Here is a 25,965-nt window from a genome sequence, read left to right on the forward strand (position 1 = left end):
GCTAAGGTAATTTAGTGGGACGTATCAAAACATTCATTAAGCTGACACAGTACTTTAAAACACATTAGAAAAACTCGGGGTGTTTGAAGTCTCCAGGTTTAAGGCAGCTGTGTTCCTCCTCACCCTGCTTTTCCTTCTTTGCAGTTGCTGGAAGGATGGATGCACAGTCAGGTTGGTTTAGACTGAGAAGTCAAAAGGAAAACTGAAGGTAAAACCACTGCCTGGGCACAGCACGGTGGGCGCCTCTCCCACTAGGACACTTGGGGAGCCACGGGCGGCAGCAGCCTGGCCCAGGGCTGTCCTCAGGCACAGCAGGTCACCCCAAGGTAGCTCCTGCCTGCTGTAGGACTGTAACATGTAATTCCAGTTCCACTGCAGGGGCAAGTCTGCATCTGCTCCAGCAGTGGAGAACGCAAGGTCATTCACACGGGATTTTTACAGAGGCATTATCCTTCTCCGCGACTCCCTCATCAACAGAAGGGAAATGGTTTGTACACACCCGCTCACAGCTGCTCAGCCAGTCGTGCATCTGAACCAGTGCCGCCGGGGGGACAGGCAGGCTTACCGACCCAGGGTGGTGGCGTGCGGCAGCTAGCTCCCCTCGAGTCCATCATTCAGAGACTTTTGGGGACAACAGGAAATTACACAGCAGAACTCTCTTTAGAGTGAAGATTTGCAGTCACTAATTACCCATAGCCAGTATATGGAGGCTTTGTGTCCTGATAAACAAACCGGCACTCCAGCATCTGTGAGGACAGCCTGCTGTGCTAGCAGTTAATGCAGGGATGAGGGCAGGTTTTCTGCTTGAGGAAAAATAAAAAGCATCAGCTGTCTGGTTCTGCTAAATTAAACCAGGAAATAACTAAAGATACTGGTATTCAAGCTGCTGTCATTAGGATCCAGCATTAACAGGCATTTCTGCATGATCCGGCTTTTTGCAGCTCTCCATCCTGCAGGACTCCTCCCAGCCACTCGCCCTGCACCAGAAGCACTGCTCGCACTGTCGGACCCATCTCCCAGGCTCGCAGCAGTACTCAGTGTCACACTGCTGCTCAGACGCCACAGTTCCAGGTGTGGAACCACCCTCGGGGAGCGATAGGTTTGTTCATGAGCAGGAGAGCAGAGACGACCTGAACTCACGCTGCTGTTGAGTGGGTTTTTTTAGCTGATGCTTCAGGATGGAGCTTGCTGGTACTTGGAAGAAAACATTGGTGCATTGCCAAGCAGGGAGAGTCACAAGGCAGGAGAGAGGTCTCTTGCATGCTGCGTGTCTTGGTTAGAGCAAGGGATCACACAAGGATGGAAGATGCAGACATTAGGCTGCTACGAGCTCACAGGCTGAAAGACCTGGAAAGGGCAGAGCTGGTGGATGTGCACTGGGAAGGAGCAGGAACCGGTGGCAGCAGACACGCTGCTTGCTCCTTCCCAGCCCTGTGCCTGCGCTTCTAACACACTGACGAGGTGCTCGCGCACCTTCCAGAGCTGAGGTTAAGGGCTTTACCCCAGCACTGTCACAAGTTGACAGAAACCTCCTCACTGACTCCAGGGCACTAAAGACCAAGCTCTAACATGCTCCACACCGGTCACACGGGGAATAGCTCATTACCCAAGATTTTGATAATGCTGCTGATCATTAGAGGTAGGAACACAATTATCCTGCAACAGATATTTAGCCAGCGCTTTTGTTCTTTTGCCTAACTTTGAAGTGCAACTAGCTCTAAAGGAGCACTTTCCAGTTTAAGATCATTGGTACCTTCTGGAGACAGAAAACAGGAGGGCATAGAAGAGTTCTTAATTTATACTTCATCTACTGGGTCTTAGTTAATTTAACAGGTCCCTACATTCATACAGCGCATTATCCCTCTAGAAAACTGAGCCGGTGCCAGGACATAACTGTTTCATTTAATATACCCACTGCGTAATGAAAGCATATAAAGAGATATGTGCTGTCTTGTACTTTACATTAACAGAAATCCTTATGCATATTAGTGGTTTTTTTTCCTCTAAGTAATGTGTCATTTCAAGCAGATAGTTAAAAAGAAAATACAAACGTAGCCTCAAGAAGTGCACTTTCATCTACTGAAACGCTTTCTCTCCTGCCTGCTAAGGATAATAGGCATGATCAGATTTAGCACGGGGTCAGGGCTCCCAGCACAGAGGCAAGCCACCAGCAGCAGGCAGCACGAGCATTTGCAGAGCCGTCAGCCTCTGCCCCCAGCTCAGCTTGCCCCCAGCAGGGCCCAAACAAACCCAGGGCTCCGCAGGGCTGAATCTGATGCACAAGGAGGACGTGGGTGAGCCTGCCTCGCTAGCCGGGGCAGCACCCTGCGGAGCCCAGCGTGCCAGGGCACGGCCTCTGCCCTCCTCGCGGCACTCGCAGAGAGCACGAGCACCCACGCAGCACCGCGGCCGGAGCAGGCCTCGGTGGGGGCAAGGCAGGTGCGGACAGCTGCCGTCCTGCTGCCAGGCAGGCTGGAGCTTCACCCCACGCCATCTGCCCCCTGCCCAGCTGTGCCACGCTGCCCGAGTCACGGGGTAGGAGAGGAGAAGACACGACTGCTGACAGGCGACAGGGCTGCGGGGAGAAGGACCACGAGAGGATGCTCCCAGGTGCGAGCCTCAGCAGCGCAGCCGGCTGCGCAGGGGGATGGCTGGGAGCCAAGAGCAGCACAGAGCACACATCCCTGCTGCCAAGGGTGGCCAGTTGCTGGGCACCCGCTGTGGTGCCCAGACCCTGCCGGCAGGTCCCTGCTCTGGGTCATTGAGATGTCTGTCCCTGCCCACCCACCTGCCCTTTCTCCCCAGCTGTGGCTTCCAGGGACGCCACTGTGGGCACCTCCCAGGGCAGCGGCTCCTCCGCACAGCAGCCCTGCGAAAAAACATTCCTGTGCTGGTTTTAATTTTTTTCAATTCCACCTGCTTTCAAAAATCAGTGCAGACCACTGAGCTGTGACCAAGTAGAAAGCTCAGTCCTACATTAATTTTTCTCTTTTGCATAATGCATTTAGGAGCATATATTTTTTATTGCTGAATAATATGAATTATATACTGGCATCTTTTTGATGTAATGAGATTCTGTTCAAATTCACTATTCATCAGAAGGTAAGCCAAATAAATAAATACCACCATTGCCCTGTTTCACAGCCACAGTTACAATCTTTTCCTACTACTTGCTCCATTATCTGAGTGAACAGTTTTATCTTACCCACCCAGCAGACCTCCCGAATTCACAGCTGAGCAGATGTAACCTTGGTTATTTAACTCAGTCTAAATGGTACTCTAATATTCCTCTTAACTGCTGCTCTTTAACAGTTTTCTCCTATAGTTGTTAATCACATTAAAAGGTATTGGATATATAATTTCCTTTAATTATGTGAAAATATCGGTTGCTTCCTTTCTTTGGAGCATTATGTACAGAGCAGCAGTGACTAATGCCAAGAGTTTCAGAAGGTAGTCAGAGAAAGCTCGTAATTGTTGATTTATGTCTTAATTGGAAGACACCTGCTTTTTTTTTGCCCCTTTGGATTTTTACTTTCTGTTTGAGTCCGAAATTATTCTGCATGTGTCATCATTACATTAATCAATACATATTTTGTCTTCCACAAATCTGCCTAATTGCTTTTCTCATTTAGACAACCCTGGAGTCATTTGCTAATGAACATCGTCACACACTAATATGGCATGGAGGATTTACATGTGGCACTCTAAGCAGTTTGAGGAGAAGGAGAAAGACATCAAGCTCGTCATTAGGGGTGCAGGAGCCTTCCTGAGCCGTCAGCATACAACTGTTGTATTGCAGCCTGGAAATTAGAGGCTGGCTCCACTCCCCATCAGCGCGGTGCTAACTGCACCATGCAAAAGCTGCTGCCTACCCCTCCTCAGCCTGAGCCTGCTCGCATTGGGCATGGACACGTTTTCCATGGAAGTCCAGCGCGCAGGGCTGTGCACACAGCCGCTACCCTCTGCAGCAGGGCGAGCTCACAGGTAACCGCGTCCCTACAACAGGATGGTTTACGCCCTGATCGCCTCGAGCCCTCTCCTACAAACAGCAGTGCCACTTGCCATGCGCCCACGCCAAGCTCCTTGCTTGGAGCGAGGCTTCAGGTACCCAGCAGCGTCCCCAGGCCCCAGCCTCAGAGCCACGAGACCAGGGTAAATGCTGCGTCTCCTGCTCAGCTGCAGCCTCTGCATTTGGAAAGGAGAATGCTTTCAGCTGGGTCTTTATTGATATTTAGCTCAGCAAGCCCTGCTCCAACGGAAGAGCCAAGGACCAGTGGCACACAGAGCTGAAGCACCAGATGTCCTGGCAACGGCTGCCAGCAACTGAGGGAAAGGTGGTGCTGCACAAGTGGGATCTGCTCCCCCAGCTCCGCCGGTGGCGAGGAGAAGCATATGTATTCCTTTGGCATCTGTGCCCAAAACGGGGGTGGCTCAGTGCCACAGCACGGGAGGATGGCAAGGGGCTGTGCCGTGGAGAGCAGCAGTGGGGAAAATGTCACCTCCATCACGGGGCAGCAGGCTTGCCCAGGAGAGGACACTGCACACCCCCCTCTCATCACAGGGCTGGCTCTTAGCAGAAGTCAAGCCAAGATGAAGAGCCACCCGCTGCCCACATCCCACCTGTGCCATAAGCAGCTCCTGCCGGGCGCAGCTGAGGTCAGTTCATCACAGCGTGAGCCCCCGGTGAGCCCCCTCCAGCCCGCACGTCTGCCAGGGCAGGGGCAGAGGGGACAAACTCTGCCTTCCACCGAATCAGCCTCTTGTGAGAGAAGAGGAAAGCTGAGAATATTTAATCTCTCTCTGTGGGCTTCTGTTCTCATATTGTCACAGCACATTGAAAACTCTGCCAATCCTCAAGAATTTGCAAATATTCCACGTCTCTCCTTCATACCAGCAGGTCCCTGTGAGATCAGTGCAACACATGTCAACCTCTACTAATATTTGGTATGAAATACACAGTATAAAACATTTCAGACAAAAAAAACACAGCTCCTGTTGGAAACTGAAATGCTTTCAGACTCCAAGCAGGGCACTCCTCTGCCCAAGTTCACATCGAACTGATAAACTGAATTCAGAGGACCTTTGCCTGAGGAAATACTACAGGCTGCAAGGCAGGGGCTCATTCAAACCCACGTGCACGAAGGGTGACATAAGAAACTGGAGAGATGCAATGAAAACTGAGGCTCTCCAACAAATCGCTCCATTTTCCCCATAATAACCTTCTGCCCTGCAGCAGAGGTTAAAGAGGGAGGGAAAAGCCAAGTTTGCACTCAGGCCAGGCTAGGCATTCACAGCCACCTTGCCCAGCCCTCTGGCAACGCAGACCGTGTCTTCTAGGATAACCATGATCGGCAAACCCCAAATTTGTAAAGTGGTAGGGAAAAAAGAAAACAACCCAGACCAAAAATAAATAATCTTAAATACAGTGCTGAGATTTTCTGCACCCCCTACACAAACAAGTGCTTGGGTTTTCCTACTGTGGCTCAAGAGTAATTTTTTTTTTTTTTGAGGCCACAAATGACACTGAGCCTTATGTGACACTGTAATGGGAAGTGCCTGAAATGACAAATTAAGAGAAAGACTGTTTGTGACAGTGATAAAGGGAAAGTTTAAGGCTTGTATTTAGATAAATTGGCTGGAAAATTTGATCCACACAGTCTTTCAAATACGATTATACAAACATAATTTGCATAAATATTATAATTAAAATTCTGCCTATGGCATAATAAAAAAGGAAAAATAGTATTAAATGATCAAGGCATTTGAGTGTTTGAAATATCACTGTGTGATGTTTCATGCTATCCATTAAATAAGTAATTTATTGCAAAACCTATCAAAGCAAAAGGAAATTAAGTCAGATAAGGCTAGCTTTTTATTTTGCGTGTTTTTTTGCAGAGGATATCGTTACTTTCAGAGCACATTTGATTTTTCCAAGGTACTAACTCTGGGTAATTATAATACTGGATCTGCCTTAGAGCTGCGACACTCTGGGTGCAGTAACTGCTGCGCATGCTAATTGGCAGCTCACGATAACAGGAACCAGTAATCCTTGTTTTCGGGTGGAAGCCCCATCCCGGAGCACACGTCCCTGCTCAGTGCCACCTCCTGCTGCCTCACGGTGCTGCAGGAAGCCTGGTGCAGCCGTGGGTGTCACCTGCGGGCAGCATGGCTCGCAGCCGAGCTCGGTCATCGCTGGGGGAGTGGGGCCCTACCACCACTGAATGCCCCCCAAGACCAAAGCCGATGTAACTACACTGACTTACACCATTCCCGGGGATAACCCATTTCGTATCATCACCGGGTCCATGCCTTGGAGCCAAGACCGACCATTTTTAGGTCCTCCAGAGCCGTTCAGTCCTCCCTGACACTTACAGTGCAGTTCGTCGCATTCACCTCCCCGCTGCCCGTTGTTTGACCCTGGCCATAACCAGCAGTAACCCCTCCCGGGCACACATTTCCATCCCGATGCTCAGCCCCCAGCGCCGCAGCCAGGGGACAAGCTGCGCTCAGGAAGTTTCTTACCAGCCGTATGGCGGCTGGCAGCTGCGCGGGCAGGTGTGTGCCGGAGCAGCGGCACCCATGGCCGAGTCAAGCCAGGCTGGCCGGGGCAGAGTCTTCACAGGGCAGTCTCTGGGGAGGAGATCCCAGGACCTGCTGGGATCTTGGAAGTATCTCCTGAGGGATGGCTGTTCCCCAGGTCCCTGCGGCAGCATGGCTGCTTGCTCGGGCACCTCTCCGTCCCTGGGGCCAGCCTCCAAGCAACAAGCACAATTAATTAATGATGGCTTTAGCTATGCGAAGACAGCAGCGTCCCCTCAGCCTCACTGGGACTGGCTTCTGCATTCCTCTAATGTTCTCCCGGGATTGAGCGATCGCACCCAGGAAGCTGCCAGATACCCCTGGTATTTCAGCAAGTCACTTCTAAACCCAGCCAGCCCATGGTAATCACTCTGCAATTCAAAAGCAAATACCTGAAACAGTATGTGTGAGTAGAATGGATAAAAGCAAAAATGAAGGTGTATCAAGAGCTTCAGAGCTAAGATCCTCTCCAGCAGGATCAGATTTAAATCAACAGCTGCAAACGAGGACAGAGCCGGCACTGCTCTCTGCCCCGCTCAGCTAAGCCCCCTTCGGGGACAACACAAGGTCTCAGCCACTGAACACCGGAGAAGGCAGACAGGGACACCACGATTACACTGACCTCCCTGGGGGTCTTTGGAGAACTTCAAGAAAATCTTGGTGGGGTTGGACAGTGGAAAGAGAGATTCAGTAGCTGTATGGTTTTCAGATTTGGAAGAATAGCAAAGTAGCTGATATTCAGGACTTTCAGAATGCCGTCTCTGTCTCGTGCCTTTGAGCATCCCCACCTGCAGCCCCTCTGCATGGGGCACCTCCAGCCCCGGTGCCCCTGCCAGCTGCCCCGGGCTGGCTCAGGAGCAGGATGCTCGCAGTCAGCAGGATTTCCATTCCACACTGGGCAAAGACGGGCACCTCACAGGCTGTGGGACTGGCAGGATCAGATGGGCTTTTGATGGAGGGGGGGGAAATGGCACACTTCTATTGAAACAAAGATGGTCCTGTGCACTGGGAGCTGTATTTTTGAGCAACCTTTCTTCCTTGTGCTTGCATTAAAGAGAAAAAAGAAAAAGGAAATCTCAGAGGAACAGGGACTGGCAGCCTCTGCAGGAGACCAACAGGGGATGGCAGCTGGGCCCAGGGGCCAGCCCAGCCAACCGCGCTGCCTGCGGACCCGCCGAGAGCTCGTGCCAGGGGCCAGCACACTTTCTCACCAGATGTTTCTCCACACTGAAGCACTGTTATTTCTCAAGTGCCTTTTCCAGGCATGCTCTCGCACGCTGCCTTACACTAACACATTTTTGTACAAACAACAGATTGTTGTGCTGCTAAGCTTTTCTGGATTTGGAAGAAACAGCAACAGGCTGCTGCGACTCTCTCTTCAGTCGCTGTTTTCTTCCGCCCACACTGACTCCTGTAGCCCCTGGCTACCTGCAGGTTTTTTCCCCATGCTCCCCTGTACCTCCCTGGGCACAATCCTCCCTTAGCCCTTGGCAATGGACCTCTGCAACACCGTCTTCACACTGCTGTCACTTCTGTGCTTTGCATGGCAAGTTCTTCTTACAAGAGGCTGACAAGCAATGGGCAGGCATTGTCTAACGGACACGGGTGTGATGTGGTTTAAGCAGCTACTTTGGTCACATGCAAGGAGCATTGAAGACAGTTCTCAGCATCAGATCAAGCTGGTGGACTGTAGCAACTGATGGGCAGTGCAAGTCACTGGACAGCATGTATTTCTTGTTTACTCCCCATCTGTTCCCAGAACATGACAGAAATCAGGCAATATGTGAGTGTGGAAAGAGTGAGGCACACTCTCTTAGAAAAAAAGTGCTGCAGTGTCCGAGAGAGCAAGGCTCTGCGCTCCGCCTGGGTAAGCAGTCGGTCTGAGACGGTCCTTTGCCACAGCACCTGACCTGTCCTGCTGCGCCATGACACCCCAGGGGGCCATTTGGGCATGCTCCTGATTACAACCTCTCCCTTCCCATGGGTGTCCCCTGTAACACAGCTCAAATGGCCTCCAAAAACAACAGGCACACCCTGACCCTCTGTGCTGGCCTCTGCCCAGGCTCTGCCAACACCAGCAGCAGCAGCGCAGGAGGGTTTGACTCTCAGTGCCCTTGGTTGCTCCTTCCAAGTGCCCTTTCTCAAGGAGCGCTTCATCTGAAATAGGTCTTGAGATCAAAGATGTGATGCAAAAGGCAATGGAAAAGGACTACATGACAAGGAAGTTTGCAGTTTCAGCACAAGAACAGGGTTTAAGAACTGCGGGTGCCGATCTGGCCCTGCTGTCAGTGACCTGCACAGGAGACAAGGCTCGGGGAGCAGCGGCGTCCCTTGCTAGAGCCACAAACTCAGCTGGGAAAGCCGGGAAAGCTTTCAAGAACCCGAGACCTTTGCACCAAAACCCTTCTCCGGTTCAGCGCCTTGGATGCCCTCCCGGCTGCGGGCACAGGAGGGGAGGGTGGTGCCGAGGGCCCGGTGCCTTCTGCTCGCACAGAGAGTGGCCCTGGCCACAACTGCGGGCTGCTGCCAGCCCCCCTGCACAGGCGAGGAGCGCAACCGCCTTGCCCTGCTGGGCACAAGCTGCACGGCACCGGTGCCCATACTCAGCGCCCATCCGCAGTGGCACTGGCAGGTCTGGACCCCTGCCCAGCTCAGCCCCATGTGCTCACTGCTGCCTCGTAGCTTCTGCCAGGGAGAGGAGGGACCCCGCTCACAGCACAGACGCGATTCTCAGAGAGTGCAAATACTGCTGTTTATTTATTCAGTCTGTTGTGTCAACCACACGGAGAGCAAAGGATGAAAGGGCAAGTAGAAAATGCACTTGGAGATACACTGGGAAGCAACCTCATCAGCCACTGTTTTGTCCCTGCCACCACAAAGATCTCTTTAAGTAAACTGGAAAGAAAAATAAGATAATAAAGGAAAGAAAACTTAACGGTTTACTGAAGGATTTAGACTAAACTGCTGCAAAGTATGTTCACCCTTTGATAAAGCAGCCCCTATAAATCCTCTGCCTTTTCCACCTTCAGGCCTACAAACAATGCAGTCTTACTCCTTATGCCGCTTCTACTGCTGAAAATTTGTGACATCAATAAAATCCTGGTTTGTCAGTACAAATGGAATTTTAAATTGAATTCTTATCAAATTAGCCTTTTATCAAGGTCATGCAATATTGTGTGAATAACCTTTTCAGAAGTTGTGTACATGGCTGCTGCCAAAGGTGAAAATGAGACAAATTCTAATGAGATTACTCAGCTGGAGCACTCAATAACATGCAATGGAGTAGACGGGGTGACATTAGGTTTAATGATAATTTAAGTAAATGGCTATACCGATGCTCAAAGCACCATGTTTTCCCCCCTCCCACTCGACTATGAACACATGCACTCGCAGCACCTCTCTCATGGTTATTCAGCAGACAGAGCACACTGTTCTGTCTCCAGCAAGCTGGATCCAAGGAACATGTTTTCTGGAAGGAACCAGGATGAATTGTAAAATTATCCCCTCTGCTGGCCCTCCGTTGCAATAAGATTTCTCCTAATTTCAGGCAAATAGTGTTTTGCAACACGAGCAGCTGGAGAGATTTTCCATCAGCCTTGTACCTAATCACCAAACTTGTGGGAAAAAAAACGCATTTCAGCATTACTGGCTCAGCGCTGCCGGGAGCTGAGCACAGCTCAAAGGGGACCGTGGTGCGCACACAGATTCTGAAGCCAGGGCACTGCCTCGCTCACTAATTGTGGGCTCGCCCCTGAGCAGAGCCCCAGAACACGTGTAGGACACGGCACTCGCACCGCTGGCCCACGGGGTCAAGCAGAGCGCCAGGACTGCGGAGACGTTGCCCCTGGCCCCACCAGCACCCGCGCCAGCAGCCGGGCCACCAGGCAGCGAGGAACCTGTTCTTGCTGTAACAGAATAACCCCAATACAGAAGTGTGAGCTGCTGCTATCCTTTCGGATAACATTTTGCAATCAAATATGTGGATCAAATTACATGATCGCAAAACAAAATATACAGCTGTCTAAAGACTCCTTCCCAAATAACAAAATAGACGCATATTTGACAACTCCGAAAAAATATTTCGGCAAACATAATGGAGAAGATAATGATAATTAGGCTAGTATTTTATGCCATAATGCTCTTGAATGCCTACAAAAATACAATATTTTCAGCAAAAGATAATTGAAAAGATTATTTGGCTTATCTAAAATAAGTTTTTCCAAGCCTCAGCACATCTGTTACAAGAATTCATGCAGACATATGGCATTATGCTGTAGGCTCAATGTACTGTTTATCGATTTGGGAAAGAGGTGGATAATAACACAGAGGTTTTTGTTCATGACTGGGTCCCTTTGGCAGGAAATGGACATAATCACTTTTTATCAGACCCATAGAAAAGTGGAACTGATTGAAAGAGTCCAGGAAAACTGCAGCCAGCAAAGTTACAGGCATGGGATGCTCAAGGGCCGTAGGAGACAGCCCATGGCAGCAGCAAGCACAGGGCGTGCAGGAGGGCTCAGCTCAGCAAATTGGAGTATTTGCTCACACAGGGACGAGTTGATCTAAAGATCGTGCTCTGACATTTTGCCGCAAACCCTCACAATTTGTTCTTTGTTGCTAAGTTACATGTTTATCTGGCTCCTGAGCAGATGCCTCCAACATAGCACGTAAGGGCATTTTTTACAGTCAGATAGACTTCTGTATTCACTTCCAGTGACTGCTCAAGCTGAGCATTTGTTTTTAGTACATGTTCTTGCTATTAAGATCTGCAGATTGAACTTTGCAGGGAAGACAGGTCTAACTGAAAGCCACTTTCTGTTGGTAGCGGGTGTTTGCGGGGAAAATCCAGGCTCAGTCGCAACAGCACAATGATGCTGAGTGAGTCTGCGGTACCCAAGGGCTGTGGATACAGCTGAGGGAAAGGCAACATTTCTGAGAATATTTTGATATTTCAAAATTGAGTGTTTCAAATCAGAACAAAATCTGAAGGTTCATAGATTCCCTGTCTTTATTCCTCCCTGCTTGCCCAGATGGTCCAGCTCTAGGCAAACAGAGTGATACCTTTTGCTTTCAACCAGGTCTGTCCCGTGTTATGGCATTTACACCAGTGGCCTCTCCAGCTGACAAGGGAGGGGAGAAACACCCTTACGTCTTGTTCTGGGGTGTCTCCATCCCTCGCTCACATGGATGTGTCCCACCACCCCAGTCATCCCGGCTGCACTCAATTCACCCAGTCTCCTGTGGCCACAAACAAGTCTCTTCCTGGTGAACACCCTTGGCTTTCATGGACCTACTATGCTTCATTTAAAGCTGCAGGGTTTTTTTTAAAGTCTCAGCATTTCTAAAAATATTTACCCTCATTCCACCAGTAATTGGGGCTGACTGAGTAGAATCTGGAAAACAAAAGTGTTTTACACTGGTCCTTGGCAGGTTTAATCTTAAGTGTTGCTCTAAGAGGCAGCCGTTTACAAACTAGAAGGGCTGTTAATATTTGCTTTATAAGGCATCTGAGCATATCGGCCACACCAAGTCAAAGCGTCCAGTACTGCAACTCTTCTTCACATGCAAAGTGAAGCAGCTTCTTATAATTCAAATGCAGAAGCCTAGAGCCAGTCCTCAGCAGAATTTCACCCATGAGTTGCTCTGCTGTTAGTAACTGGATTTCTGGCAGGAACCAGGTTTATCCAGCATGCTGAAGGGCCCATTGCTTGTGTTCAATATTCAAAATGCACTAAGCACAATGTTTGTGAAAAGTGTCAAATGCAATAATATAGTCTTGTGTTTAACTTCAGGCTACCCTTTCACCAACCACACTGAAAAGTGTTAGAATTGGACACGATTTCCCAGGAGTAAAAGAAATCCACGTTCATATGCTTATAAAGGCTGACAGGTGAACAAACTCTTCTACAGGGCAATTGCAGATGGTCTAAGTGACATTTTAAATTCTTAAGATTTTTCCATTTACAAAGAAAAGTTTCCTTGCAGAATGACTAGCGAACCAAGAAGACTTCCCAGAAACTGGCAATTTCTGTTGCCTTTTAATTGTTTTATTTTCCGTAAGAGAGAAGAATGATCAGTGGTCAGAGGAAAAAAAGCCTGCTCAGAAATGGATTTTTGCATCTATCTCCTTTTAATCATTTATGGAAGAAGAGTAATAGGCCAGATACAGCACTAATTTTTATTGTAAACTACTCTGGGAACATATTTTGTTCAGAGCCATTAGCAGAGAAAGTAGATTAACTGGAAAAGCTAATGGTATAGTGCAGTACAAATATTTACATAAATGTTTGACTAAATCCTCTATATTAACAGGTCAAACTTTTTTCACCTTTTGTTATGAGATTTTTAATGGATTGATACCTTTCCAGGCTTTAAAACCTCCTCAAGGGAGGAGGAGACGGCCCCCCAAGGATCCTGGCTCTCACTGCCATGCTATTTCCATCACGTTGACTTTTATGAAGAAGGAGCATGCTTAAATTCCTGTGCTTCTAAATGGGATGGCAATGCCTCAGAGGGGAAGGAGTACCCAGAGGGAATCCTGGGCAGCAACAGACCCCCCACTCCGCTGCTTTTCCTGCACCCCCAGCCCCTGGCGCAGGTCCCACAGCAGCAGCGGGGCAGGACGCAGGCACTGCCGCTGAGCCTGGTTGCACGGCACAGCATCCCAACAGACAGCAGGCACTGAGAGCGAGGGGGTCTCGTACAAGAACAATTAGTTGTCTCTTCTAGTAGCGCAAACATTACCCATTTCTCCCTCCGCCCTTTTGCTTCTCATTTTTCCCCTTCATAATTCTGAGGTTAACAATGATCATTAAACACACTGAAGATCAATACCTTCCAAAAATCTCTGAAAACATATGTTTGAGTTCAAGGAGCTGGAGGTTGCTCTGGGGTCCTATTATAGTTTTACAGCCTTGAATTTATTGGAGAGGATTTCAAGTCAAACTATACACTCAGACATCAGAGAACGAAGGTCTGGGCAAACTCAATACATCAACTATATTATCAACTGGAGCTAGCATTCTGCTCAGAAGCAGGCTTAAGTATAGTTCAGACTCATCAATTTTCCATTTTGCTCATCCAGTAAAAAAAGAGAAGATTATGGGAAACTGTCACCTCGGTCCCTTACGAATTTCCCATTTAACATGACTTTGATTAACATCTCAGACTCTCCTCGTGTCACAACTAACCCAGCTAGAAGTGCCTGCCACACCTGCCCCTGGATGTATCCTGCAAGCATGAGGACCACACGATGCCAGACCACGGGAAGAGCCAGGCCACCACCCCAGCCAGCCCCATTGTGTCCCCACGCCACAGGGCAGGGGCTGTTCTGTGTTTGGGGGGTTTCCTGGTGTCTTCAGGCGGCCTTTCTGGGTACTACTCTGTATATGCATATAAACATATACACACAGGCACTTCTCTCCCCGACCCATTACAGCAGAGACCGATCTGAGTGACGAGTGCTGGGACTGACCAGTGCCTACTCCACGTTGGCGTGTTTCACTGCTGCTCCTTAAGAAAAATCTCAGAATTATCATTTGCAAGAAAGGGATTTCTGAGCTGCTGTGTCCACACTGCTGCAAGCATGGAATCCATGTGTAGTGAAAAAAGCTCTGTGTTTCTGTCCATTGAAGGCACAAATCACTGCCAGCATCCTACAACCAACACGGCAGTCCTGCTCAAGCATGAAGTGGTCTGACAAGCTTCCAAGGGCAATACCATGCAATGAAGAAAGAAAATGGCTGGCAGGACAAAGAGAGCACAAAAACATGTCCTGAGTCCCTTCAAAAGGGAGATAATTTTTTCTTGTTTTTTAAAGTCTCAAACTATTCTAGGAAGCGGAACGTGGCCCACGTCCTGCAGGAGGAAAAGATGACCCATAAACCTCAGCCATCCCTGCTGACCCAACCAAGGAGAGGGTTCTTCTGCTCTGCCTGCCGCAGCAGACCACTGCCAAGCAGTGGCACATGGTGCCCGAGCCCTGCCAGGCATCACCATGCTGCCGGGCCATGGCTGCTGGCGCCAGCAGAGCAGGGTGCAGCTCCTGCACAGGCCAGGCCACCGCAGCTCCTGGGCACAGCTTCGTCTGGCACGGCAGCAGCCAGCCCTGCTGCCAGAGTGGGCAGGAGGCACATGAAAGGGACGGGAGCATGACAGCCCTAACTCTAGAAACAGCGCAGTGAAAATCAGAGGTGATGGCAGGAGCCACCTCGCAGCTGCCCCCACCACCCTGGCACAGCCAGGCCAGGCTAAAGCGCAGAACCCCCAGCCTCTGCCCCACCACGGAGCCCCCGTGTCACAGTCTGCCGCACCAGGAAAGCACCAGGGGCATCTTCCAGGTGTCACGTTTTTGTTGTGTTTCATCACACATTCACCAGTTGCTTGTTTTGTGTGTATGCATACAAAAAAGAAGTTGGAAAGTGTTTGGTTTTAAATCTTAAAACTATTACAACAAACCATAATGAATTTTATAATTCTAATCTTCATTTTAAAGATTACCCACTCTTCCAGAATGTAAGGAAAATAATTCCTTACATTGTTCCTTGCTGGATATTTATTATTCCACCTGATGCTAAAAGAGGTCTTTGATATTTCATTCATGCTGCTGCAATGGTAATAGGTTAGGACTCCAAACTCATTTGAATGTCAGCAAGATGATGACTAATGTCTGAGATCTGTTTTATCTCCATCAGGGGATTTTCCCCCTCCATAATACCAATTTACTAAGCTAATATAACAACGTCTATCTTTCTGATTAACTAAATTACAGTCGGTCATAACGCATACACTTTTGATGGGAACCTTAATGTCTACAAATCAATCAAACATACACGAACAAGATTGGTAAGTCACACGGAGTTAGTTCCCCAGAAAATGGGTGAGTGAGATAAACCCCTAAATATAAATTTTGTAAGAGAAGAAAGTTAAGCATAAGTGCGAAGTATGGCAAAGTATTTGCAGAAAGGCAAGACATCTGGCTTTTGCCTTGAAGAATGGGAGCGAGGTGAACAGCGCATCATGGACAGGAAGAGATCTGTGGGAAAACATCCTTATCAGCATCATTAGCGATGTTTAACTGGCAGCCCTCTCCCATTGCTCTGATCTAGCCTTAGACGGTAGAAGGTGCTCGTTTTCCACTGACAGCACGGGAATGATGCTGCCTTACCCCAGCTACAGCTCTTACCCTGCAAATGCTGGAAGAGCCTATCTCATGGTTCTCCAGTTGTGCAGATAATTTTGCTCTTAATTAAACAAATGCCACAATGACAGCTGGGAATTAACAGCTGTACTTTGACCAAGTAAGTATGACACCTCCTTTAATTAAAATAAAAACCCTCAAAATTTCTCTAATGAAATTTCCACTCCGATAAGATGGAACAGCTATGAATTTGCAAAGCAAGAAATAACTGAGAAGCACAGCGATTCTGTCAATGGAATTTTCTTCTAGGAAAATACTTAAGCTAACAAGAAAAGACAAAAAGCCATAGAAGTTGCAAAAAGTCAACTTTCCAATTGATTTTCAGCTTGACTTCATAGAGCGTCATTCCTAAGTAATGACTAGGAAAATGTATAGCATCCAAATTACATACAGGACCGTGGCACTAGAGGTATTGAACTTAGATTTGACTATGATAGCTTTAAGTATGTTACACAATCTGTTTATTTCCTAAGGAGGCAGGGACCTGCAAAAGAGGATATGAAGCAGCCAGAGATTCAAATCTTTGGCTTTTTTTTTTTTTTTTTTTTAAATATTGTCTCCTTTGCCAGCCCTAGAGCTATGCAACTTATCAAAGTTATTTACATATTCTTGCACACCAGACTTTCTCTCTCAATAGATAAAATATGTAACTATTTAAAGATGGAGAATCCCTCTCTGGATTTTTTCTACATAACATCAGATATGTGAAAAGACTCCCACTGGAATAAAATTTTCTCTTACTCATTCGACTCTTAAAGTTACCTCTCTGGACCCAGCCATTAAAACACTTTCTGTGTTGGGTGAGGGAGCACTGAGGGCTCTGCACCCACATCTCCTACAGCAGGATTCACTCCCTGTGGCCGTGGGACAGAGGTAAAACTGGAGCATCACGTACCTGCCACAGCACACCACCGTGATCACACATGCATTGTACACAAACAGAAGTGTCTTGTCCAGTTTTTCCCTTGCAAAATAATAATGTGATCAGACATGCTGCGACTATTAGCAAGTGATTCAGAAAAACTACAGGAGCAGAAATCATTAGGAGCTTGTGCAAAGAGCAGCCAAAGAAAGCAATTATTTCAGAGTCGAGGTTGCTGCCATCTGAAACAGGGATTTTCTCAATCTTTCTTAGCCTTTGTGGAAATTATCTTTTGCCTCCAGACAATCATTTCACGACAAATTTGGAAGAGGATACGCACCATCTTTGATGTCTTGTGGACTCTGGGTTTTGCCACAGGGAGTAAATACATGAAAAGAGGAAACTAGGTCAGGTTACTAAGGACAAGTATAGAAACATAAGACAAATGTACAAGGACAAGCCCACAAAAGCCAAGAAACCAGGGGAGATAAATTAACAGTAGAAAGCAGACTAACCAATCTTTGCATTGTGCTGTTACCAAGAGAAAGCCTGGGTGGCTGGATTTATACCTGCGAAAAGGGAACAATCACTCACTCCCAAAATCTGCAGCAGAGATGGGGTCTTGTGTACCCAGGGCACCTCAGAGCCATGCTGGCAGCAGCAAGGTGTCAGCAAAGGAGGCACCAGCCTGGCCAGAGGGTCACCTCTGGGGCTGCTCCCACATGGGTACCAGGAGTGGGGAAAGGATGTGTTTTATTAGAACAGCCTTTTTGCAAAAAACAGACTGAAAAAAACCTGCTGAAAATCATCTGTGGAGGATGATGACCTTCACTGTATTTTACGTGAGCAATGTATATTCAATGGCAATTATTTTGGTTTTAGCAGTAGCACAACCACTGAATGTTTCTTCAATGTAACAGCAAGTTTATTAGTCCAGTATTTGCCTAGACAAAAAGCCAGTGGGTCAGATACTCAGCTGGTACAAACTGATTTAGTTCCATGGACATGGAGCACCACAAATCATTGCAAAAGCAACAAATGTAATGGCAACACTCCCCACCCTTGCTGGTGTGGCTGATAACCTGATGTGACAAACAGGACAGTGACTGTCAATAGAATATTGACTCTATAGGTGTTTCCAAGAGCAGGGACTACAGAAGCTTCCAAAAGCAGGGACGTACGGTCCTCTCCGTTTACTGCATATAACTGTATATTAGCAGTACCTTTGTTGTGCCTGGAAGAATAACTCTTTTTTGTAATAGCATATTACTTGCCAGTCCAGAAGGTATTGTCACGTATTTGCAGTGTGGACGTCCTTAGTGCCCCATTTTGCCTCAGGTTTGCATTGTGACTTTCCACATTAATCCAGCTCCCCAAGCCTCTTCTGTAAGGCACAGCACACGTTCCTGTCCTCTTTAAGAAGCACTTGGGAGATCTAGGGTAGCAAAGTGCTGTTTGATAACAGAATTGCCTTTTGATCATCAAAGCATATGTTTAAAAAAAGATCAATAGGATTACTACATGGTCAAAATCAGAACTCCCCAATGCTCGGCATCCTGGCTCTAGCATATAATCCTTCAGTCTTTTGTCTTCTCACCAAAGGAAAGGGTAGAGGGAAGAAAAAAAAAAAAAAAAAAAAAAAAAGAACCTGCAATCAAGACCACTCTGCTGCAGAAAAGGTCAGCCTTCCCCACCGCTGTGGTCTGAAAGGCTCCGGCTGGTGCACCCCCCATGCCCTACCTTTGTACTGAAAGGAGGGCAGTCCCATTTAATGGGAATATTTTTTCTTCCTAAAGCAAACCATTCTGGCACCAGTCTTTTCCAACAAATGACAAGGTTTGCACTGCAATATCAAACACCAGGGTGGAGGACTGGGTTGCACTTGGCTGATTGTGATTTGTTGGTAAATAATACATCAGCCACGCATTTTCCAGGGATGCATAGGGTTTAGCTATGAACATAAGAGGAGGCAGACTCCCTGAAAGGCCATTTGCAGCAGCCCGCCTTCTCCACAATTTCCTAGCTCTGACAAGAGCAACTGCTTCGCAGGGAAACCAGGGCCCCTTCCCCACTCCAGCGCAGGGTGCGGTGCCGACCGCTCGCCACAGAGCGCTCCCAGAACCAGCATCATTGTTCAGCTGGGATTAGATAAAACAGAGGGTTTGGATCTAATCCCACCTCCTTTTCCTTTTCTCTTTCTTTTGTTTATTTGGCTTTTGTTTCAGCTGTTTGTTGGTTCAAAACGACCTACTTTTCCCTGCGGAACAGCTGCGGTTGTGGTCACCTCTAAAGCTACCTTCCTCCTTCCCTCACATCTCAGCTGACTAAGCCCGGACCGAGGGCTCTCTCAGGGCTTAGCTTGTATGCCGTTTCCTTATGCTGTGATTGGCACAATGGGGCTGTGAGACCCTATGAGACTCTTCCAGTTTCACTGAGGCAAAAAATTACTAACATTAGTAACTCAAATTGTTCGGAGAGGCAGTAGTTGTTAGGGATGTGCTTACAGCCACGGAACCCAGCGCTGTCCCACCGCCACATGCCAGCTCTCCTCCTGCCATGTCTTGAAGGTGAAACCCCCCCGGTGCCCACAGCCAAGCATGGAGAACCCTGGGCCGTGCCCATCAGTGAACAGCTGAACACAGAGGTGGAGGCCGAGGGCTGGCTGCGAGCTGGGCTCAGCACCCCCCAGCTGCTGGAGCTGCAGGCCCAGCGCCCCGCTCCCTGGGCTGGCAGCCCCTCGCCCCGGGGCCGGGCAGGGCACAGCGCCCAGCTCGCAGCCTGTGCTGGTGACAGCACCTCACCCCTGCGTCCCGCCGGCTGAGCCTCCTGCTGCCACACTCACTCCCGGCCTTCTCTGGCTGGGGCAGAGGACAGAGTTTTTCCTCCTAAAGCACACAGCAGTGTCAGCAGTGCCAGAACCAGCAGATTCAGCCTGGCTGGGGTCTGAACCTAGAGCTTACCAGGCACGACGCAGACATGCCCTGCTCCACACTGCGCTCCTGCGCCGGCCGGCCCCAAGTCCTGGGGTAGCTCATCTGCGGTACGGAGCAAACCGTACCACCATATTCATTACACTTTGGTGTATTTCTGCATTGTTTTCAACAGCATAAACAGAATCAAAGTGATGTATTATTTATGAGAAATGAATATTAATCAATATCACTAAATATGTATGCACGCATAAAGAGAGAATGGCAATAGATAATGGCCAATGAGTGCTAGTGGGTGTCCTTGCACTCTGGGAACTTGGCAAACTGTATAAATACATCAAGCAGACATACAAATATACTCACTCTCTGGGGCCCGAATATAATACCAAGTGTAAACACTCAGTGTTAATATCAGCTACATGATGACGACTTTCTAAAACCACAGCAACATAAAGCCTGGTGATTCAGGGGGCTGTTGAGATTTTAAACTCAGAGGGAGTTTAACACCTGACAAGGACGAGGCTCAGAGGACTCTGCTGAACGAACACCAGAGAAACATCCTGTGCAGCAGGACTGCCCACCAGCCCGGCCACGCTCACCCACACGAAGGGTGCAGGGAACTGCTGCACCACTGCTCTCGGGGTAGGTTTTAGCCAGCGTTTGCAAGACGTCTGCAGTGCAATTCCTCATGTGCTTTTGCCTGCTGTTACTTTCCTATGGAAGATACTCATTTGTGTATAACCCCTTGGCCTTTGTTTGCTGCAATTCCAGATTATATAAGCAGCTGAAGATTCATCCACAGCCTCAGAGGAGCTGCCTCTCACACAGACCAGCCTCTGACCATCGCTGCCTGACTACTGGGGACGGCTGCAAGCTCTGGGGGCTTCAGAGCACCCTCTTTGCACAGTGCAGTGCCCCGGCCTGGGCAAGACTGCACCCAGAACAACACACCTCAACCCTGCCGAGGCCCCTGGATCATAAGCACTAACAACAACATGGCACTTGCTCCCGCATGAGGCATGCGGAGGGGAAGCAGATGATGCACTGCTTGGGAACTCGAGCTGCACCAGGACTGCAGGGACGGATTTTCCACACAAATTGCCCATCTCCTCATGAAAACACACCTGAATTATTAGCGAAGCTCTCCTCCAATCTCCATATCAGGTGATAAACTGCAGTCACAAGGTGATACTCTGCCAGTATCGTCCCAGTCCCAAACTGCAACCTGCACTGGAGTAATCCAACCCATTGATTATACGTTTTTCTTGGCAATTGCTGAAGAGTTCTGCTAAACTTGCACAGCACAGCAGCAAGATAAAATGGCACAGGGAACAAGGAACCATAGATTAAAATTTTGTCCACCTATACAAAAAAAATCATCAGCTAAATGAGTCCAGCCCTTTTGAACCAAGTTATACACAATGAAATTCTCAGGCTCTTTACCAGCGTGGAGAAATAATTTCTGAGGTTCAAGCAATCCAGACTTTGACCTCCATAACTGTCTGCTGCTTATAAGCACAACCAGCCACGGCTTCCTAGGGAGCAGTTGGTGTGCTGCCCTCTCTTCCAGCAAAAGCAGCAGGAGCCCCACTCTGGCTCTGGACCCCCAGCACTCCTCTCCTGGCCGCGCTGCCACAGCCCTCCCATCACCCGCACAAAGGGAGAAGTATCACTTGTGAACGGCATGGAGGTCCTTTGTCTGCCAGGGGCACGTGTGCTGCCTCCTATCAAACTCCTAGGTGAGGCGATACAAAAATTGCTTTTGAACAATTTCAGACTTGCTCATGGTGAGGAACACAACAGTTTCAGTACTTGTCTGACAAGAGCAGCCAACACCGCTGCTGGGGAGAGTGGGCGATAGTCACCCGTCCCAGAACACTGCCACACGACCCGGCACAGCATGCAAGAGGTGTACGGGAGTTACTGCCACCATGTAAAGAACAACAACAATAAACAAAAAACCACGTTTAGTAAATTCCCCAGGATACCATCTATACATCTAGAAATAATGACAGCACCCACAGCCACTAATCAAACTCACTAGCCAGGCTGGGCCAGGAGGAATGCTTGTAGACCAGTGCATGCAGACCCACGCACGCTGGTATCTGCCGAAGCAACATGTTTCATATTTCAAAGCAAACGAATGGTCATCCACCTAATACAAGGACTTCTACTTGTAATGGCTACTATTTAGAACTGCATTCAAGCGTTGCTTTCCCCTTTCCTCGCTCTCAAACTAATGTTCAAGGGAATACTTTAGACACATTGCAGGGCACCAGCTCCCTCCACACTGCTGGCAATGACCTCGCTAGGAGGTTTACCTTTTGCAATTTCAACTCACCAAATCTCTACCTTTAAGATTCTTTTCATCATAATAAACAATACCTTTTTTGGCTCTACAATTTCTCTGTACTTTAATACCTTTCTGTTACTTGTTTCTGCAAAGCACTTGTGTACTCTGGAGAAGGCAGTAACCTGAAACACTTCTTCCACTGTCCCCCCCCATGACCTGCTCCTCACAAACAATCACAGACACAAGAAAGAAGCCATCTCCATACTGCTCATACTTCCTCCAAGTGCATCACTTCTTAGGCTATTAAATAAATAAAGATACTTTATCAAGTGAAAACACTGAGAAAGGTGGATGGGAAGCAACGTGCAACAGTCTATGCAATGTCATGTTTATTCCCTGTTGCAAGAGGTTTACTGAAGGAAGGCATTAATAATCAACCAAGTTGAGAATACTTTAAAAAGCTGAAAGTCAAAGAGAAATCAGGGCTCTCAAGAATGGTAAGAGCCGTTGGTAATCAGCATGTGCCACCATATGTTTTAATAATTTCAGATTTCTCACATGTCTCTAGGGAACCTGAGAAGGGTTTTCATGCTCTTCACTCAGTTTTCAAACTTATGGCTGTTCTCATCAATAAAAGATTTGGTTTACTCACTGTGGCAACCGTATAATGAAAAACAGGTGCAGCTATGTAATATTTCTCTTTAATTACTATTTGTGGAGTGCAATAGAAGAATTAATTGTTCTGCATTGTTAGAACAGAATGAACCACCTAGTAATTACAATCATGATTTTAATTCAGGTGATGTTGCACAACATTCTATTAGTCCAAGTAAATATTAGCACCAGTTTTAGTCATTTTTTTTGGTCTTCCTCCCTGCATGAAACATCTACCTGATGGGAACAGACGCGCACAGATTACAGAGTTATGGCTTTTTCTTCTCAAACACCTAGTCCAGAGACATAAAACACTTTTTCTTCTGAGAATGAAAAGGTTGTCTTTTTTTCCCCTGCCTCGAGCTATTTTCTCTAGCATCAAGCTTGTTTTTATGACTTATGGGTAAAAAGTGTGAATTCAAGGGAAACCTAGTCTTCCATTATTTATTCATACTATCATTCAAAGTCAACCCGCTCAAGAATTCACAAACATTTCTTTATTTTAAATGTGTGTATGTATGAATGGATATGCCTGTTAAACGTTAGCCATGCTAACAAGCTTCCTGATGGTCAATTTTTAATTCCTGGCAGGTGTCTGGTGTCCAAATCTTACCGAAAAAGAACAACCACATAGAAATCCCTATCCACAAAGGAGTTGTGTTAGCACTTACTGAATGCTAGTTTGTGATGAGGCGTGCAGAAGGCTCCCGTGTTACTAAATTATGCATGGTTGTGCATTCAGCAGATCCTTTGCTTTATTTGCAAGAGTTTCACTTGCCAGAGCACTCTAGGGAAGAAAGGGAGGCTCTTGTCAAAATGAATACAGTCAGCCAAAAAGAGAGGCTTTCAACAATTAACTGACAAAGTTTCTTTTTTCTTTTTCCTCTTTCTCCCTCTTCTCCCACCCGCTTTTAAGCAGCCCTTTGGGATTGCAAGGGCAATCCGCAGCAGCTCAGTTTGCAGATATTGATGACATGTACACTGGGAAATGCAAGGGCTTTACCTCTCCCCCTCCCTCCACTTCAGCAGTCAGCACTGACAGCACACAAATTACACTTACGTGTGTGCATCCTCAGTGCCACGGCTGCCGAGCACGCAGCACAGAGAGGAGATGCCTTTCCTGTGCTGAGCCCAAGACACCAGCCACCACTGCTTGCCATCCAGGAGCTGAAGGCTACTGCCCACCACGCCAGCTGGGATGAGTTGGCGGCACTGGCCAGGGTTCAGGACTCCCCAGGCATCGCTGCCCTATGCAGCCCATCGGGCGATGGCCACGCAGGGCTGTGCCTGCCTCCACACCACGTGCACCGAGATCTGCACAGCCTGTCCAGGCTGTTGCCAGTGCCAGTGCTGAGAGGCAAGCTACAGCTGTTTACAATCATGAAAAGCAACAGTTTTCTGCTGGAAACAAAACTCTGTCACCTGTGCTAGTGCTGCTTAAAAAAAAAAATAATGTTCTAACACCCCCCCTCCCCCAAAACCTAGAATATGGTACCTTGAATCTGACAGATTGTTCTGTTTTGACTTTATTGGAGAGAAGAATTGGAGGGGGCTGGCTTTGAAACAGTTTCTTATTTTGAAAGTAATTGTGCTGTTAGTTACCATTCAAATCATTAGAGAACACAAGATGGTACAAGATAGTATGATATGCTGGACAGATATCAATATTCATGTAAAATACAGTCAAATGAAGCACTGAATTAGTTGACCAGAATGATTTTACTGCAGCAAAGCAAAATCATTTACAAACATTAATAGCCCAGTAAATCTGGGGTGTTTTTGTTGTTTTGTTCCAAACTGGAACAAAATTTCAAGTCTGCTAACTCCCCCCAAAACCAACTCTGTTTAAGCTGTTTGTTTAAACTTTTTTAAAAAGTTAATTGAATTCCCAATCATGTCCTGAAACTAATATCAATCAAACCAGTTACTCCAGCATATTCATCAGCTATATGGGAAACTAACCCAAGCTGTTCAAGGAAATAACTAGCTGTTAAAAATAATCTGGAAACCTCTCCATGGTCCTATACCAATCTTTCCAATTATTAAGAAGAGTCATAACCTGGCTGCCCCCTTCTGACATAGACTTGAAAGAGGAGGGGTAAAAAAAATAAATCTATTTGATCACCTCAGAAGCATTGCAGAGAGCAGTTAGAAAGGACAGCTTTATCTTTCTTTTCTTTCTCTGCACCAGCACAAAAACACAGGGAGAGTCTTGGCCGTGCCCCTCAGCCCAGCACGATTCCTGGCAGCAATGCCCACACTGCCTCCTGCAGCCATGGTGCTGGGCACCAGCCACCTCTGGGAGCCAGCACGGGCCAGAAATGGGTACAGGGGCTTCCACATGCTCTCTTGGAATCAAGGAGCTGCAGGAGCAAGGGGACAGACAGCCCTGGCAGGTAGCACAGGCAGCAGGGCTTCCCCACCAGCCCCAAGCAGCAGTATCACCACGGGATGCATCATCACAGGATGCCCTTACCCGTGGCACTTCAGAGCAGAGTGCCCTAAAGCTCTGCAGGTGACAAACCTCATGGCCAGCCAGGATCCACCCCAGAGGGTCTACTACCAAGACCCTAGAAGGCAATAAAACATCAGGCCATTTCTTGGGCATTTTTTTTTTGATGCCCACAGCATAAAACCCAAACCCAGACCTGGGGCAGATGGGAACACAGACCTCCAGGAGCCGTCGGAGAGGTGCGGGCTGCCCCGGGCACAGCTGGAGGGCCCTTGCCTGCAGAGCCAGGCGGACGGCAGAGGACAGTCCCCAGGCAGTGCTCTCCTGACACCTCCCCAGGAGCCAAGGTGATGGTGGGCTGCCCACGGCACTGGTCCTGGGATGCCCCGAAGCCTCAGCTCCCGGCTCTGCCCAGGCAGGCAGGAAACCAAGCCCCCCTGATTTTTACTGCCCCATCTATTAACGTTCCAGTTTCACAGCTGCTCTGCCTCCCTCCAAACCACAACCACTTCCAAGCAGGGGCTGCCCTTACGAGCTGTGTATTCCCCAAGATCTCAGTCAGGGATGATCCCACAGTTCCATGTTCCAATCCCATTTCTCGGGCAACTCTAGGTGACTTGCTGTGGTAGATCTCCTCCCACGACACAGGTATCAGGACCCCAGCTTCTCAGCAGCCATGAGCAGCCTGTAACACCTTGTTGCTTTGATCTGAACTTGATAAACCTTGCATGGATGTTCCTGGGGCTCCAAATTCATCTCACATTGAACCCAGCAGCTCACTTGCCAGTCCTGAAGGTCTTTCCCCAAAGTCACATTCCTGCCCAGCTGGCAGGAACTCCACATCAGCTAGGCTGGGAACTCAGATCCTTAGGTACCCCTCCATCCCAGCCCACGGGGCAGGCAGCCACTGACAGAGACTGAGCTGATTTGGATCTACTACAGCTGTCCTCTCCCCGCCTGGCAGATGCGGTTCGTTACACCTGACTAAGATAAATG

This window comes from Falco cherrug, chromosome 1 (assembly GCF_023634085.1).
Source record: "Falco cherrug isolate bFalChe1 chromosome 1, bFalChe1.pri, whole genome shotgun sequence".
Taxonomy (NCBI): domain Eukaryota; kingdom Metazoa; phylum Chordata; class Aves; order Falconiformes; family Falconidae; genus Falco; species Falco cherrug.